At 38.1% G+C, this 18,991-nt stretch overlaps 1 protein-coding gene across 1 annotated transcript in view; it reads left to right on the top strand.

The window, feature by feature from the left end:
• The window catches only part of NEMF (nuclear export mediator factor), a 1,922,187-nt gene that overhangs the window by 1,622,993 nt on the left and 280,203 nt on the right, over window positions 1-18,991 (top strand). The window lies entirely within an intron of this gene.

Genomic DNA, 18,991 nt, shown 5'->3' with positions numbered 1-18,991 from the left:
GAAACTCTGCCAGAGCAGATGTTTCACTTAGGATTCCGTCCAAACCAATAACTATGCACGTGGGGGATGCACGGCCCAAACCAAACTATGAAGAAACAAAGATGGCCAGCAAGATTAGCAGTTGAATATGCAGCCAAAGACCAGATAGTGAATAATCAGACTTTTTATTGTAAATAAAACAGACCGGTTTCGGCAATAAAACGCCTTCTTCAGTGTTGAACAAATAACATAATAAGAATGCAAATTTATACAAAATATTGGCCAATAGGCACAAGAATGTGCTGTTAGACCTCATGAATAATGTATGATATATTCTGTTCAAGCAAACACAAAACTAGGAACATTGTAAAATTGTATAAGATGCCCTAAATCAATATTTCCAAACATCACAAAAAAAACAATAGTATACTATGGAGCCGTAAAGCTATAAATGTACACTGTGCGGAAAAGCCCTATACAAAAACACAATATAAATGTATAACATATAGGGAATGTAAACATAAAAATAAAAATTAGTCCCAAAAAGAAAAAGTCCTATTCCAAATCGAAATGTCACTCAATCCATCAGGTAAGAATCCGGATAATCTGACATCTAGTCCAAACCCAAGATGTCGCGTCTCGCACGTGTGGTAAACGCCTGTTGTATTCCCATCACAAACACACATATGAATTGCAGAGAAATGTCCCGAAAAAGTAAAAAATCAACTCGTTACCTTGACATCAGTATCCTGAACATTGTGTATATATTTTCTTGCTTTCTCTCATCCAGCTATATATGTGTTGGATATGTATCTGGCAGTATTCCTCTGGTAAGGCAGTAATATTATTTACCTCCCTAGGAATATTGGCATATTGTTGAACCTTCTTCCCACATCAACCTTCCTGGTTTTAAGGACGGTGTACCAGATTGGGTACTTTGTTGGGGCGGCTGGGGAGCCTCTTACCAGTTTCTGCCAATATTATAGTAAATATATAAAAAAAAAAATTTCTGGGTTTGCCAACCATTGCCATTCTCTGATATTATTTTCTCTTTGGTTTATATTGCACATCCACAGCATGGACCTAGAAAGCATATTATCTGGATTATGTGCCGATCGGGAGGATATTGAAGTGTTTGGGATCAATACCTCACCAGGCAGTAATTCAAGTAACACGGATCAACGTATCTCACCTGACTGTGATATGTCCTTCCATTCTCTTACTAAAGGACTCAAAACTTTGAGATCCAACATATGGCATTTGAAACTATTTAGAGCATACTCCAACAAGAATATTGCTCCAAGGGGCTTGAGAATAAGGCTCCAACCATTGGTAGGAAGACCGGATGACAAACTAAATAGTGATTGGAAGGAGGCCTTACAAATTGGGTCCATGTTATTTGTGAATGTCCTCTTACAATATTATGAGAGAATGGTGGATGTGAATATTGCGGAGGTTAAAACACTGTGTTGTAATTGTAAAAAATTTGAGTCCCTACCTAAATTTCAGGATAACATTAAGAAGTTATCCAAAGAATTGACAAACCACGAAAAAATTATCAAGGAAAGAAAGATTAAAAAATTTCACAGAGATTATTCTGATTATCAAAGGGGACGACCCTTTGAGTTTAATCTTTCTGTCAGATTTGCAGATACTGGTCAGGGGCCTGCCTCCGGTCGCCCTAAGAAAAGACCCAGATCTATTCTCAAGAATAGGGATGGGTTCAACAATAGCACTTCAGGAGAGGATTCCTCTCTCACGGATTATGACAGTTCAGGGGATCACCAAACAAAAAGAAATCGAACAGAAATATCCCTTTAGAAATGGCTCCAAACATAGAGGGGGTAGGAAACACAAGAAAAGACCCATTAGAGCATTCCCTGGATGGTTTGATCCAGAACTTTCTGACATAAGCCAAGATGAACAATTAAACCGAAATGTTTTAAACTTATCTAATGTACAATTGTCTGGTGATCAATATACTCTTTTGAATAAAGGGCTCAGTTTTATACCTGGTTTCTTCTCTAATGAATATCACATAGTTACAGATGTTATTAACTTTTGTCGTAGCCTTAACCTTAAGTTATTTTTTGCAGATGACACATCTCAAAGATCGAATGAATTCAGATTGGGCAAATCTGAGTTCCAGCCCCCCATGAACAAGCATGTGTCAATTTTTATGCAGTCAGTGTTTAGGGATCTACATTTTCAAAATTATGGACATACTATGTTGAAACACAACCTATCACAACAGGAGAGCATTGCACTCCAACAGTTACGTAACAACAAGGATATAGTTGTATTACCAGCAGACAAGGGTGGGGCTGTGGTAGTACAAAATATGAGTGATTACCTTCAAGAGGGTTTATCCCAACTATCAGACACAGCATGTTACATGAATATGGCCATAGACCCAACCCCGAACTTTAAGCATGAAATTGGCTCCTTTTTGAATTTAGCGTGTGAGGAGGGCATCATCAGCAAAAAATGTGTTATACAACTTTTGGTTAAAGAGCCTCGTAAACAGATCATGAACCTATTACCTAAGATTCACAAATCACTAACCAAACCTCCAGGAAGACCGATAGTTTCGGGTATTGGGTCTTTGACTGAACCCTTGTCCACCTTCTTGACGCAATATCTTAAACCTCTTTTGGGTTTGGTGAGGGCAAGGCTTCAAGATACCACACAGTTCCTGAAAATCATCGAGGATACACAATTGGAGCCAGGGTGGCTCATGTGCTCACTGGATGTAAAAGCCCTGTACACGAGTATACCGCATTGGGCTGGATTACAAGCCCTTAAATATTGGTTGGACAGGGCAGGTTTATACTCACCAGGATTTAATACGTTATTGATATGTATGTCAGAACATGTACTCAACAAGAATGTTTTTTATTTTCAAGGACAATGCTATTGGCAACTACAGGGTACAGCTATGGGAGCATCTTTTGCTCCCATTTATGCTGACCTGTTCATGGCATTTTTTGAAGAGTGCATGATTTATGATACGTCTCATAATATATACCTGGTCGAAATGGACATCTGGCGTAGATACCTGGATGACTGTTGGATGGTATGGCGTGCGGATGTGGGTTATTTGCATGAATTTGTGGATTATCTCAATGGCAACATCTGGGGAATCGAATTTTCTATCACTTATGATATGCAGGTTATCAACTTTTTGGATGTTACGATCTCCAGGAATCATGATCATACTTTGGCCACCAGAGTGTTTCGCAAGTACCCCCAATATAATACCTTACTACACGCATCCAGCATGCATCCATGTCATACTATCAGAAACATCCCGGTTTCACAATTTATGCGCATGAAACGCCTTAGTTCCACCCAGTCAGACTATGACATCACTAGTCTTGATTTAGGTTGCAGATTTGCTAGTAGGGGATACAAACTCTCAGATATTAATACTGCATGGACACGATCCTCCCGGATTAATAGGAACAATTTGCTAGATTACAAGATCCCTTCTGGTGATTCCAGACCAACAACTATTAGATTCATCACTACATATAGTAGGAATTATTACGTTATTAGGGATATTATCAATAGACACTGGAATATACTAACAGCCAATGAACAACTTAGACATTTTTTGGGTGAGGAATGTCAATTTTCGTATAGAAAAGGCAAAACATTGGGGTCCCATCTCTCCCATTACAAACATATTGGTAGTGGTGGAGCAATTCACAAACAACCCACAATAATGGGACATGAATTATTGGGTACACACTCATGTGGTCACTGTGGGTCTTGTAAACAGATCACCAAGTCCCAGAACTTTTTGAGTCGTGATACCAGTAAGGTCTTTGACTGCAAAATTTTTGGAAACTGTAGCAGTGATTGGGTTGTGTACCTGGCATCATGCCATTGTGGGGCATTTTATGTGGGACAGACTTCCCGGCCACTCAGGTCACGAATAAATGAACATCGCAGTGACATGAAAAATAAAAGGGAGACCAATGCTTTATATCGACATGCATCAAAACATCTACAAGCACAGTTCATATTCATGATTATTGACCGTATAGTGGGTGATCGTAGCAACCCACAAGAGTGGCATGGTATTCTTAATCATAAAGAGAAGTACTGGATAATAACTTTGGGTGCACTTTTTTCACCTGGTCTCAATGATCATCTCTAACATTTGCCATGAAAAGGCTGTATTGATTTCTATCTTGTTCAACAACTATATCAGGTATAATAATTTTTGAATTATTTATTTGTATTTTTGCAATGTATCATGCATTACTAAGAGAGATACTGGACAATTATTTTGAGCATCACGCTCCGACCTTGTCCCAATGATCAGTGATAACTGTTAGCCTATGCATTAGGAGGCACTGAATTTCATTTAATCTATTAAGAGTAATAGGCCTAACACTTTCTGAATGTTTTTTTAGATATAGATATATATTCACATATATGTTTATATATACATTGTTAAAGCAATCAGAATCATTATTATTTTTATGTCTAGTTTTGAAATATGCCCCACATGGGTTTTTCTTTCTTTATTTTTTCAAATATTTAGCACAATTATGACTATGGAGTTACATATTTACTATGTACATTTATAGCTTTACGGCTCCATAGTATACTATTGTTTTTTTTGTGATGTTTGGAAATATTGATTTAGGGCATCTTATACAATTTTACCATGTTCCTAGTTTTGTGTTTGCTTGAACAGAATATATCATACATTATTCATGAGGTCTAACAGCACATTCTTGTGCCTATTGGCCAATATTTTGTATAAATTTGCATTCTTATTATGTTATTTGCTCAACACTGAAGAAGGCGTTTTATTGCCGAAACCGGTCTGTTTTATTTACAATAAAAAGTCTGATTATTCACTATCTGGTCTTTGGCTGCATATTCAGCTGCTAATCTTGCTGGCCATCTTTGTTTCTTCATCACTTAGGATTCCCCCATCCCTTTCTCTGTGCCTATACTCTGATATCAATCCATGATTGGGAAGGCAGTGTGTAGCCTGCAGTCCAAATGTGTTCTTGAACCCTTCCCATTCTGTTTACCTTTCCTTCTCTAATTATTTGCTCCCATTACCATGGACAGTTTTCGCCAATAAATTTAAACCCCCTCTTACCTGTTCTCTGGACCCCTAATTGTACTCATCCCTATTGTCAAAAATCTCCTTTTTCAATTCTCGTGTTGCCTTAGTTCTTAGAATACTTTCTGCTATTTTTTGAATATAATATTCTGTATAGCTGTTATTCTCCTTAAAGAAATGCATACAAAATTTGAGTCTCACATTATTTCTTGACACCCCACCCCATCTATTTCATCATCATCCCTTTCCCCTTAGACTTGTAGCTTTCTGGTCATGTTACATATATGAGCCTTAACATTGTAGCTGTAAAATATCCCTTCAAGTCAAGTAATCCTAAGCCACCTTGTTCTGTTGGAAGGATCAACTTATTCCATGTGACCCTTGCCCACTTCCAATTCCTTCAACTCTTTATTAATTATTGTTTACAACTTCTCCTCTGTTTGATACAGATATGCCTGACCTGTATATAAAAGTAAATGGAATAAAACATTTTTACTGCTTATATCTTACTATCCATATCCATAAACAAGAGCTTCCACTTTCTCAGTTTTGTATTATCTTTTTAGCCTCCTCTCACTTGTCCTTAGCTGCCATAACAAAAGCTTTTTTAATCCATATTCCTAAATAGTTCATTTTATCGTGCCCCCATAAATATGGGTATTGCTGAGCCAGTTCATGTGTATGTACATAGTTTACAGCTATAGCCTTTGTTTTATCTTCATTAATTTTATATACTGAAAAGATCTAAAACTATATCAAGATGTTTCACAACACTGAGTTGCCATTTTCTGGTATTATCAGGTTCAAAATAATATCGGACGCAAATAAAGCCAAATTTTCATGATTACCAGAGCAATTATATTCTTGAATTTCTGTGTTCTTTAATTTCTTTGCCAGTGAATCCAAATATACAGTAAATAACAAAAGAGAAAGAGGACACCCATGCCTGGTTCCTCTGTTTAGAAATTGTCAGATAGAAATCTGTCCATACTATTTTTTGTCACCAGTCCCTCATATACCCTCCTAATTAACCTTATTGTTTTATCAAGGAATGCAAATACTTCTATTGCCCTACTCATAACATATCAGCTTACTCTGTCAAAAAACTTTCTCTACATCAAGACCTACCAGCAACAGTGGTATTTTCTTACACACTGCTTCTCTCCAGATCATTATTGTTCTCTTAATGTTGACAAATGTTTACCTCCCCTCCTTAAAACCACATTGATCCATGTCTGTCAGTTTTTACATTTTTTAGCAATTATAAACATAAACACTTTATAATCATGCTTTAAAATTGAAATGGGTCTATATGAAGCGGTCTGATGGGTCTTTACCATCTTTAAGTGTTACAGCCACCACAGCTTTCTTCCAGGATGTTAGTGTTTTCCCTCATTTTAATATGCTGTTAAACAAAACCTTCTAGATCTTTATTGCTTTCTTATCTCCTAGCTTCCAAACATCCACAGGAATACCATCTATTCCCATCTCATTTCCTCCTGTCTTAACTGTTGAGACTCATTTACCTCTAACTTTGGCATATTTAAGTCTTCCATAAATATTTCCTTTTGTGCTCTTTCCTGATTTCCATATTTCTCTGCTTTGTACAAACTTTCCTAAAATGTCCAAAATACCTCTAATACCACTACAGGATCTCTGGTTACTTTTCTTGTTATAGGCTCACTAAGATTGGCAACAACCCTTTCTACTTTTAGTTGCCTAAGTCGTTACACTAAAAGGTTTTCTGTTCTTTAGTTATTATCAAAAACAATTGCTTAACAGCAGCCATTCTAAACTCATGCATATTACTCAGATACTCCCATATTTTCTCTGTAGCACCCTCCAGTTGCATCTCTTCTTGTTCTGTGAGATTCCCCTTATTCTGCAATACTTGCACCTTTGTCAGCTCCCGAAATAATTTTTACTTTGTCACCATATTTCTTTTTCTTTTATTTCAACCTTGGTTTTAAAATCCAATTTCATTTTATCCCACTCACTGGCTGTAACTTGTGAATAAATGTCTGTCTTCCCTAATATCTCTAAAATAATTTCCACTACCCATGCTTTAAATTTTTTCTTTTTAACAGATGGATGAGAAAGTGCCACTGTCTCAGTTTTATTTCATTATCCTGCATTTTTACCTTTGTCATTATTGGCACATGATCTGAAATAGTTAATGGATGTGTGTCGAAGCTTTCAATTAAATGCACATGTTTGTGTGAGATGTATCTGTCTAGTTTGGCCGAGATAGTGTACTTTGGGGAATAATATGTACATTCTCACAGAGTTCATACTACTGAATGCATGTCTTCCATACAAAATATTTTTTTAAATTTCTTCAGAAATCAACCGTCTTTTGTTATATTTTCCTTTCTAGGTCCTCTAGATACAGCCTCACTGCTATAATTCAAATCCAGTTCCCACCTGTAACTAATATTCCCCATTGAAAGATGATTATTCTTCCAAAATTTTCTTAAACTCCATAATAGCAGTTTTAGGTGAAATATAAATACATATCAACGTAATCCTCCCCTCTTTCCAGAAGCCCCTTACTATCACAAGTCTAATATTATAATTTCTTCCTCTTCTATCGGCTTGCTAGTAGCCCCTTACTACCACAAATCTAACATCATTATCTTTTTTCCTCTTCAGTCAATTTCAGAGCTCCTTTTGCAGTTAATGCAAGTGCTCTACTTTTCCTTTATTTCTGATACTCTGCTACACATCCATCCTGAAATCCTTTCTTTCTGAAATTCACATACTCATTTCTTTTCAAAAGTGACTCCTGTAGCATTACTATTTTCACTTTGCATTTCTGAATATATATAATTCAGTACTCTTTCCTTTTTATCTATACCTGTTGGGCGATTCATGTTCCAAAATAATACGGAAAGTATCGCTGTTATGATAAGACGTTATTATTCCCACCTATTGTATATGACAGTATTTTTAAATGTTTGTTTCCATTTTTTGTTTTTTAGGTACCCACTAATGTTTGGCAGGTTGATCTTTTATACGTTTGTTTCTTGTCATCTCCATTTGAACCTATGTCACATTTTACAAGACTTTTTGTTTAAATAAAAACTGTCAAACAAGAAAAAAAAACATGCACACCCTAGAATACCCACATAACTTATAAACTTAAAGAAAGCACAGAAAACTAAGTACATCTTCAAATAAAGACGTTTGACCCTTTTGATAGGAGCAATTGCCCAAAATTGGCAGTTGTGCTCACAGGCATTACCTAACCTAAAATTAAGGTTATCCATGCTAAGACGCATTTTACAGCCTGTGTTCCTATTTACAGTAATTGCTACCTGTCCTTGTCTTATCTTAAGTCCCCACCTCGATGTGAAAAACTGTATGCTTTAAGAAAACATCAACTTTTAGACTTAAAAAAGTGCTGTGGCTTGTCCCACTAGTCAGCTTGTCTCCATGGAAACATAAAAACAAAATGTATATCAACCCTCAGCTGCAGACTTTTCATCTCACACTGAACATTTATTTGCTAAAGGAAGACTCTTAATTGCATTCACTGTTCTGTTATTTACTTGCTTACACTAAAAACATGTTATTAGATTAAGCCAAGGGCCTTAATCCAGGCATTTACATTTGCAAATGTAAGAGAAAACATATCAACTCTACATATATATTGGTCAATGCACTTTTATACCCCACACCCGAACAACCCAAGATGACAGCCTGTTAACTTAAACATGCTTTTCTCCAGTCTTTCTTCTCTTTTTACATTGTAATGGCCAAACTTCTAAAATCCAAAAAATGCACCCATTTACTTTAGTATCTTTAGCACAAACAGCAGTAACAGAACATGCTTAACCATGTTACATGCAATTTATATCATGACATGTTTTATACATATACTGTTAAGAACAGTAATTGTTTTACTTGTAGTTACCTTTTTCTTTCCTCTTCCTTTTCCCTTAGTTCCCTTCCAAACATTAATGACATGAAGTGGGGCATATGCTTTTCAGTCCCCCCACAGATTTAACAAAGTCAAAAAAAGCCCAGTCTTTCCACTTTTTCAAAACATTAATGACATGAAGTGGGGCACATGCTTTTCAGTCCCCCCACAGATTTAACAAAGTCAAAAAAGCCCAGTCTTTCCACTTAAATTCACAAATACGATTGATGCTTTATAATCACACATTTATTCACTAATTTCAGTGTTGGTGGCCGTCTTCCTGTTTTGGTTCAAATCTAAGGAATTTCCAATTCTTCTAGTCAACTCCTGTGCTTTTTCTGTCTCTCAAGCATTTTCCTTTGGAACATTGGAAAAGGTTTCACTGGCAAAGCCTCTATGAGCTGTATTGTCAGAGGAATGAGAATCAGAGTCCCCTTCTGTTGAATGATTCATTTTCTGTTTGACAAACATTTTTATTTCCTCCATAGCCTGTTCTGCAGCAGAAAAATGACATGATCATCCAGGAAAAAATATCCTGAAACCACTGGAGTTAGCATCTTGAATCTCATACCTGCCTCTTGACATTCTGAAGACCTTTCTACATTCTCTTATTGCTGGGATAAATCTGCTTCTATTTTGCCTGGTGTACATTGAATAATGAATAATCATTTTCCATACGCACTCCACTGTCTCCAGTTTTTAATACTTTGTCCTTCTGCCAAAGTTAATGGAAATACTATGATCAAGTCTTTCTGCTGGTATGATTGCATCTTTACTAATACAGGTCTTTGCTGCATTCTCATGACCAGGTTTGGAGCATATACAGAATGTGCCCATTCAATTAACAGACCCTGCTGTGGAATACCAGTTAGATTCATAGATTCATAGATTAGTACTAGGCTAACTGCCCTTGCGAACCATTTTAAGCCTAGCCAATTATCCTGAGGAGACTCCCAAACCTGCCTTGTGTGTGTTAAGGCAAAACACCTTAACCATAAGGCCACCCTCCCAGTGCTTTCATAAAATTAATAGTCTGTTCTTTCCAGTTTCTCTGGTACTGCAGAAATCTCAGGTTTTCCCTGCGTGCTCTGTTCTTCAACTCTACTATTTTTTTGAAACTGCACTTTTTGAGTAGTCTCATACTCAGCCAGCCTTTTCTTAATTTGGCGTCTGATTTTTGAAGTTTTCTCAGTTCATCAGACTAGCTGTTTAAAGCTTCTTCCATTTTTTTACAGCCTTTTGTTATTTAAGTTGATATAGTCCTTTACTGTTTCTTTTATTTTAATCAGCTCAGGGCACATTTAGATTTTTTTCCTCTAGATTACTACATGTCTTGCACCAAAGCAGGAGATTGAATTGGTTTTTTGCTGAACAGCTGCAGGAGTCTTTTCAGTCATTGTTTTCTCTCTACCTTTACCAGTTAATTTTCCTTTTAGGTTCTCTAAGCTTTTTCTTTGCAGGGATCTGGGCAATCTACTTAATAGCCCGTTACTGAATTTATTAAAAATGGCAGGGCTTCTGGCTCTTTTCTTTCAGTTTCTTTACTTACACTGGAGAGCTGAAATTAACCTGTTGATCATTGTGCAGCCATCTTGGAAGTCCCCAGTGCATTAAAGCTTTATTCTTTTATAAATGCTGTAATGTACAATGATGCAAGAAGTTAGACTGTGTAAAATGTGAGTTCTTACTTGGGTTTATTTACTTATCTTATTTAGATGATTTAGAATTATTTGTTAAAAAATAAACAATAAATGGTAGACACTCTAAGGTTAGGTAATCAAGTAGAACATACTATATTTAAATAAAGAAAAATCTAAGCATTGGGGACATAAAATATTAGGGGAGTGTTATTCGAAAATCATATTGCTGTGTTGGGCACTGACTTTGGAAGGAAGGAAATAATACGAGAATAATATTTAGGGGGTGGGCTTACTTTTCTCGCTGATAAAGAAACAAAATTATTGACCATATTTTCTGCAACACTGTGAGGTTTGCAGCTTAGTCCAGTAGTGAGTAGTAAAGTGTGATAAAGGTGTTGCATTGTTAGCATACTTGGATTGTGAAATTAATAAAATGACAAGGCTTCTTTACCAACTTTGGTAATACAAATATATATTTTTTAGAGAAAGCAAACAAGATTGAAAAGCAAACAAGATTGAAAAAATTAGGTAGTGATGAAATCATTTAATATCAGAAAAGATTATAATGTAATAATTTGATTTGTGCTGAAATCCTGCCTTCATTTATACATCACTCCTCCTCCTGATGAATATTCTGAATGTATCCCCCTGATTTCATTTTTTCTATGTAATTTGCACATTCCCTTTTCTAAAGATCACACTTCCAGTTGTTTTATCTCTTTTGCAATTTTCAATCTTTCAAATGCAATTGGTTTAGAGTTTGATTAACATTTTCTAGTCATCACTTTTTTGTCAGCCAGTAGAATTAAACTTATTTAGGCCTTTATAATATCTAGGCAATGTAGATCCTGTGTCTCAGCTCCAAAAAAAGTATTTCCTTAATTGCAGCCATTCACTTCCCCAATATTTTATGCAGAGTACTCTGTAGAGAATTTTAAAAGTCTGCCAACTAATTATACACTCCCAAAAACCATGTTCCCATTTACCTCTTTGGCTGTCTATATGAGGAAAAATTATTTGAAATCTACTCTGAGTATAATTGTACCTATACAAACACTTTCAAACAAAAATCGTAAACCTTCTGGACATTGTTGCATTCTCTGGAAACACAAGTCCTTTCATTGCTTTTGTTCTCTTGTAAACTACTTTTCCAGTCCTTCTTCCAAAACTTTTTTTTCCTCCATGATTGATAGTGATTTTGGAGTATTTTATATCCCCTAGTAATTATCCCTTTTTTAACAGAAGCTTCTGTTCCAAATTTGGTTAAAACTTCTACCAGAGCACGTCTTTCACTTAGGACTCTCCTATCCCTTTCTCTTTGCTTGTACACTGATATCAATCCATGGTAGGGAAGATAGTTAAAAAAAAAAAAACAAGAAGAAACTCTGCAGTGTGGAGGGTGGGATGTTCACTTCCTAAATTATGTTATGCACTTTTTTCACTTAATAAAATACATGGTATAAAATAATTGAAAAGAAAATAGTAGATAGTCCACAGCTGAGTTAAAAATGGAATATCCTTTATTGAAACACGCAAACAAGCAATCCTAGTTAAGTGTAATGAACCTTTTGTTTTGTGTCTTCCCAGATATCCTTAGCTGCCATAACAGAAGCCTTTTTAATCCATATTCCTAAAAACTTAATCTTACCTTCTTCTTCTTCTTTCAGCTTTTCCCGGTTAGGGGTCACCACAGCGGATCACCTGTCCATTCATGATTGGCAGTGGAGTTTTACAGTGTCGAGTTGCCAGCCTGGTGCCCAACCTTCCACAGAAGGCACACACTTACACCTAAGGCCAATTTAGAGTGTCCAATCCACCTACAGCATGTTGTTGGGATGTGGGAGGAAGCCGGAGCACCCGGAGGAAGCCCAAGCGATCACAGGGAGGACATGCAGACTCCGCACAGAAGGCATTCCAGCCGAGGACCGAACCGGAGAACCTCTTGCTGTGAGGCGACATGTCCCCATAAATATGGGCATTGCTGAACAAAATCTTATGTGGCTACATAATTTACAACTGTAGCCTTTCTTTTATCTTAATTTTATATCCCTAAAAGACTTGAAACTATCTCAAAACACGGAGATGTCCTTTTCTGTATTTTTCAAGTGCAAAATAATATCATCTGCAAATTAAGCCATCGTTTATTGATTACCTTACCACTTATGTCCTTGAATTTCTGCTTCCTTATTTTCATTGCTAATGGTTCTACATGCAAAGCAAATAAAAGGGAAAGAGGACACGGCTGCCTTGTTTGCCTGTTCAATCACGATGTACTGGACAGGATCCTCCCATTTTAACTTTTGTTTCTGATCCTTCATATTTCCTCCTAATTAGCCTTATTATTGCATCAGAGAATGTAACTGCTTCTGTTGTGTTACTCATAAAATCCCAGCTAAATCTGTTATATGCTTTCTCTGCATCAAGGCCCACCAAAAGCAGCAGTGTTTTCTCACATTCTGCTTCCCTCTGGCTATCATTGTTCTATTAATATTGTCAGATTTTGGCCTCCCCTCAACTGAACTACATTGCTCCATATCTATCAATTTTGGCAACACTTTTGCCATTATTTTACATAATGTAGATATAAACACTTTATAATCATAATTTAAAATTGAAGTGGGGTCTATATGAAGCTGTGTATGAATAGGCTCTTTATCCTCTTTGGGCAATACAGCCATCACAGCTTTCTTACAACATGCTGGGGCTTTCTCTGCTTTTAAAATAGTGTTAAACCAAATCTTCCAGATCTTTATCACTTTCTTCCCTACTAACTTCTACAGTAATACAATCTGTTCCTGGAGACTTCCCTGCAGATTGATTGAACTACTGTTTATATCTTATCTCATCTTATCTTAACAATTAGTATTGAGGTTCATATTCCTCTAATCTTGGCATAATGATGTCTTCCATAAATATTTCCATTTGCCCTCTTTCTTAAATTCCACATTCCTCTGCTTTATACAAGTTGTCAAAAAATTCTGAAATACCTCTACTATAGGATCTGTGGTTATTTTTCTTGTCATGTTGTTTCCTAAGTTTAGTGACAGCCCTTTTCACTTTTTGTTGTCCAAGTCATTGTGGTAAAACTTTTGTGCTCTGGAATTATCAAAAAATAGTTGCTTAAAAGCAATCATTCTAAACTCGTGCATATTATCCACATGCACCCTTATTTTCTCTCAAGCATTCTGTAGTTGCTCTTCTTCTGTGAGTTTTCTATTATTCTGCACTACTTTAATCTTTGATGTTCTTTGTGTTTCACTGTTGCAGTCATTACATTTGGGTTTTCTGCTTTGCAGTAGCCCCCAGTCGGCCTGATTAACAAAGTCTTGGGTCCTGCGTTGGTTGCTGTCCCTTCTTCCATAACGTCAGGAGTATGAAACTTGCAGTCAACACCATTACATTACATCAGTCTTTCTTGCCTTGCGGTGCCCGAAGCAGAAGCAGTTCGCAAGTGCCGGTTGGCCAACTCCTGAAATTTTTGTTTTCAAGTTTCAGAATCAAAGTCTTCAACTAAAGCTAAGTACCCCATTGGGGAAACTTTTTCTTGCTCCTTACCAATGTCAGTAAAAGTTAATAATTGCATTACTTGTGGAAAGCAAATACCTCACAAAGATTTAAATTTGTAGGCACTGACCACAATGTGCCTTGCTGTTGGTTTTATGCTTTATTTAAACAGTGCACTATCCGTTGTCTGTATATTTTCGCTTCTAAATATTTCGGTTCTTGGTTTAATTATCCAGAAATGTCGTCGGTTAGCCTTCCGACTACTGGGATTCCGAAAAAATGCAAAAATAAAGACAGAGACAGGCCGCTGAGGTCCAAAGCTGCCGACGATGCTTCTAAGCCAGTTTGCCGGTACTCGGTGAGGCACTTTTGCAGCCCCTGGTACCCACTACTTCTGACTCGCAGGCCTCTACTAAGACCCATTCGGAGGCCGGTATGCTGCGAGATGTTTCAACTGTGGAACCTGCGGATGTCTCAACCTTGGATGGGTCCAGAGCCGCTGTGCAGCCACTGGCTTCTGAGGGTGTATTCAGGCCTATGGACTTGCATATTAAACCGATGCCTCCTTCCTCATTTAGGCCAAAATCTCGAACCATGCCTAAGAAACCGATGCCCAGGCCACATGCTCAGGCCTCTATGCCTAAAAAACAAATTATAAGAATGGCTGAAGATCTTATAACTCTAATCAGGGGAAGCCAACCTCCCCCTTCTAAGAGACCTAGGGCTGAAGTTGTTTATGAATCTTCTGAACAGGATTTTGATTTTTCTGATTCTTCTGATGATCTGGATTTGCCCTTATCTACTTATGAGGATTCTGATGCAGAGGACTCTATTCCCCCTGCTTCCCCTCCAGATGATTTTTCTTTTGGTGAAACCTTACATATACTCTAAGGGAGCATTTCCACTGGAAAAGCCAGGACTTTTCTGATTCTAAAAAGAGGCTTAGTAATTCTTACTCCTGCCACAGCATAGGCCTTTAGCTATGATGCTTTTTCAGAATCTAGTTTGGCCCCTGATTCTTTGCCTCCTGCTCCCAGAAAGCCTGACAGATATTACAGGGTTCCTGATTCTCACAAGTTCCTTTTTAAAAATCCTGTTGTGGATCCAGAGACTGTTTCACAGGGACCCAAGGGCATTAAGGCATCTACTGCTAAAAATCCTACCCCCTCTGATAGAGACTCCAGGGTGCTGGATAGATGGGGTAAGAAAGTTTACACTTCTGCAGCCTTGGCCATTAGGGCTTTAAACTGCCAGTTTCTTATGTTAAAATATCAATGACATGTTATTGGATTGCTTAAACAGAAAATTATGTTAATGCCTGACTGTGCTAAAAATAAAGAATTACAGGATTTAATGCATTCTGCTGAACAGGTTGGAAAACATACTTTGCAATGTGGATTTGATTCATTAGAGGCCTCTTGCAGTGCTGCTGTTACTGGGTCTTTGCTTAGAAGGCATGCTTGGCTTAAGGAGCAATCTTTGCCAGATCATGTTAAATCTAAATTGTTGGATGCTCCCTTAAATCAGGACTGCCTGTTTGGCAGCAAGGCTGAGGAAGTTCTTAAAAAGATGCAAGATAAAGCTAAATCTACGCAAACTGTTAAAGATTTCTTACAAGTTCAGTCTCCTAGATTTAGTAGGCACTGGCCCTCTAAAAATTGGCCCTTTTCAGACACTTCCAGGTCTTCTCAAGCCAAACCCAGACACAGCAGAAACCCCAGGTTTCAGTCCCAAGGGACACACAAGACTAGGCAGTGGGGGGTTTCCGCACCCAAACCTGGGGGCAGAAAGACTCCCCCTATGGAAAACCGTCTCAATGACTTGCTTTTAAGACTTCCAAGCACTTCTCAACTGAATGCTCCTTTAGGCAGAAAGATTGGTCTGCAGGCCAGAAACTAGAACTCATTACCCAGGACAAATGGGTTCTAAATTTAGTGTCCCAAGGATACAGATTTCATTTCCACACATTACTAACACCAAGCGGGTGGCCAGATCAACCCCCAAATCAGTGGGCAGGGGCCCAAAATCAGGTACTCTCTCTCTTAAACATGGGGGCTATTCAGTTGGTACCCGAAGAGGAAAAGGGATGAGGTTTCTATTCGAGACTTTTCGTGGTACCTAGAAAAGGCAATACATGGCATCCTATCCTGGACCTTTCCATTATAAACGCCTTTCTGGTGATTCCAAAATTCAAAATTCTGACTCTTCACCAGCTGCTTCCTGTGCTAGGCAAGAATGTATGGTTGGCAACACTCGACTTAAAAGAAGCATACCTGCACATCCCTATCAGGGAGTCTTGCAGAAGATACCTACATTCAAAGCAGGCTACATGCACTATCAGTCCTCTGCACTGCCCTTTGGCTTATCTACTGCACCCAGGGTATTCACAATATGCCTAGCTCCAGTCATTGCATTTTGCAGGCAAAGAAATATTCAAATATACCCATACCTGGAAGATTGTCTAATTCAGGCAGAAAGCAAGGATATTCTCTTCAATCATCTGGCCTTTGTTCAAAGAGTACTAGCTTGTCTGGGGTTCACCATAAATGAAAAGAAATCCCACTTGGTACCCTGTCAACAAATTATATTCCTGGGAGCAAGCTTGAATACAACTTCCCAGATGGCTTTCCTCACGCCAGAGAAAAGGATACATTTGACAACTTACTTCAGACAAGTGGCCACAAAACCCAGCTATCTGCAAGGCAAATACTACAGGCCTTGGGGTTCATGGCCTCATGCATTCTTCTAATTCCATATGCAAGGCTGCATATGAGTGAAACTACAATGGTATTTCAAAAGCCTATGGTGTCAACATTCACAGGATCTGGAAGCAAGGATTCCTATTATACCTTGCCTACGCCTAGAGTTCCTTTGGTGAGCAGAGGCCTGGCATCACAACAGGGGATTACCATTCACATTACCCACTGCCAAGCAAATCTTAACAACAGACGCATCAGACTATGCATGGGGGGCTCACCTGGCAGGGAAGTGCATTCAGGGCAAATGGAACCCAAATCAAATGCACCTGCATATAAATCAAAAGGAAATGTTAGCTGTACAGAATGCCCTGACAGCCTTCAAGGACCACATTCTTCCAGGACAACTAATGGTAAAGACAGACAACGCCACTATCATGTGGTACATAAACAAGCAGGGGGGTACACATTCTTACCCCCTCTGCAGACTAGCCATGGGATTGTGGAACACAGCCTTGAGCTACCAAGTGAATCTGCAAGCTCAATTCCTGCCAGGAAAACTAAATACACTGGCAGATGGACTAAGCAGAAACCTCATGGAATGGAAACTGGAACCAAGGATTTTCAACATGTTGACAAGCAAATGGGGGAGTCCAGATATAGACCTGTTTGCCTCCCCCCAGAACCATCAACTGGACAAATTTTGCCCAAGGATTCCCCACAAACAAGCTTGGAAAGTGGATGCTGTATCCTTCAGCTGTTTATGCCTTTCCTCCTCTGCCTCTGCTCTCCAAGGTACTACTAAAGATCAAACAAGACAAGCCAAGGACGATTTTAATTGCACCAGACTGGCCTCGCCAACACTGCTACCCACTCTTGCGCAGTGTGTCACGCTTGGCTCCATGGCATCTGCCTCAGACTCCTCTACTCTCACTTACTATGCTCTAAAAGCTTTTTGGTGTATTTGCTTTTCTGTTGGAAGTATATCCTTGTATTTATAGATTTAATTGCTTCCCATTTGGGGGCACCTGACATCAGGGGCAAGAAAAACTGATGTAATGGCGTCGGCTGCATGTTTTATACCCCTGACAACCTGACGTCATGGAAGATGGCACAGCAACCAACGCAGGACCCAAGACTTTGTTAATCAGGCCGACTGAGGGCTACTGTAAAGCAGATAACCCAAATGTAATGACTGCAACAGTGAATACACTCAAACATCTACATTTATGGTAAGTATACACAACTGTACTTTTCCCTTCTAGATATTTCCAATTACTTCTTAACCATATATCTTTTTCTGTTATTTCTACCCAATTTTCAACTCTATTTTCATTTTATCCCACTCCAAAGCTATTCCGCCTGAAGAAACGTCTGTCTTCTGTATTTACTTTTGAATAATTTTCACAGGTAGGTAGAAAGCACCAGTGTCTCATTTTTACTTCATTAGCCTGCTTTTTTTTATCTTAGTGTTTATGGGTGCACTATCTGAAATAGTTATTGGATTTGTGTTGAAGTTTCCAGTTTAGCGCACTTCCTGTGAATATGACTTCTGTCCAGTCTAGCCCAGTTATTTTGCCTTGGGGAATAACATGAATTCTGTCTGAGTTCTTTCTACTGAATTCATGTCTTCCACACCAAATGTTTTCATAAATTTCTTCAGAACTGCACCCTCTTTTGTTATATTTTCACTTCTAGGTCACCCTGATACATCCTCATTTTTACAAATCAAGTTCCAATCCCCACATATAAGTAATATTCCCTGCTGAAAGCCGATTATCTCTCTTCAGTCTTTTTAAGCTCCATAATAGCAGTTTTTGGTGGCATAGTTCTCCTACCTTGCCAATAACCTTTTACTTCCACAAATCTTCTAGTATTGTATTTTTATTACTCTTCTATAACTGTTTGAGCCCCTTTATCAATCAGAATTATTACTTCTCTTTTCCTTTGCCCTAATATTCTGCTGAATGTCCGTCCTGCAATTCTGTCTTTAGATAATATTGGAATATGCTGCCTGCTGAACTTACTCACCAATCCTCCTTAACCCAGTTCAAAAAAACCTTAAACTACACTTCCAACAGCATTTTGTCAATGTCCCTGCTTAAACCCTGACTAATCACCACCCGCAGATCCCTCAAAACTCTCCCTAAACATTTCA

Source organism: Protopterus annectens, chromosome 6.part0, assembly GCF_019279795.1.
Source record: "Protopterus annectens isolate FY-2018-M chromosome 6.part0, PAN1.0, whole genome shotgun sequence".
Taxonomy (NCBI): Eukaryota; Metazoa; Chordata; order Ceratodontiformes; family Protopteridae; genus Protopterus; species Protopterus annectens.
The sequence above is the reverse complement of the archived record's forward strand: the minus strand, read 5'-3'. Positions and strand labels throughout refer to the sequence as shown.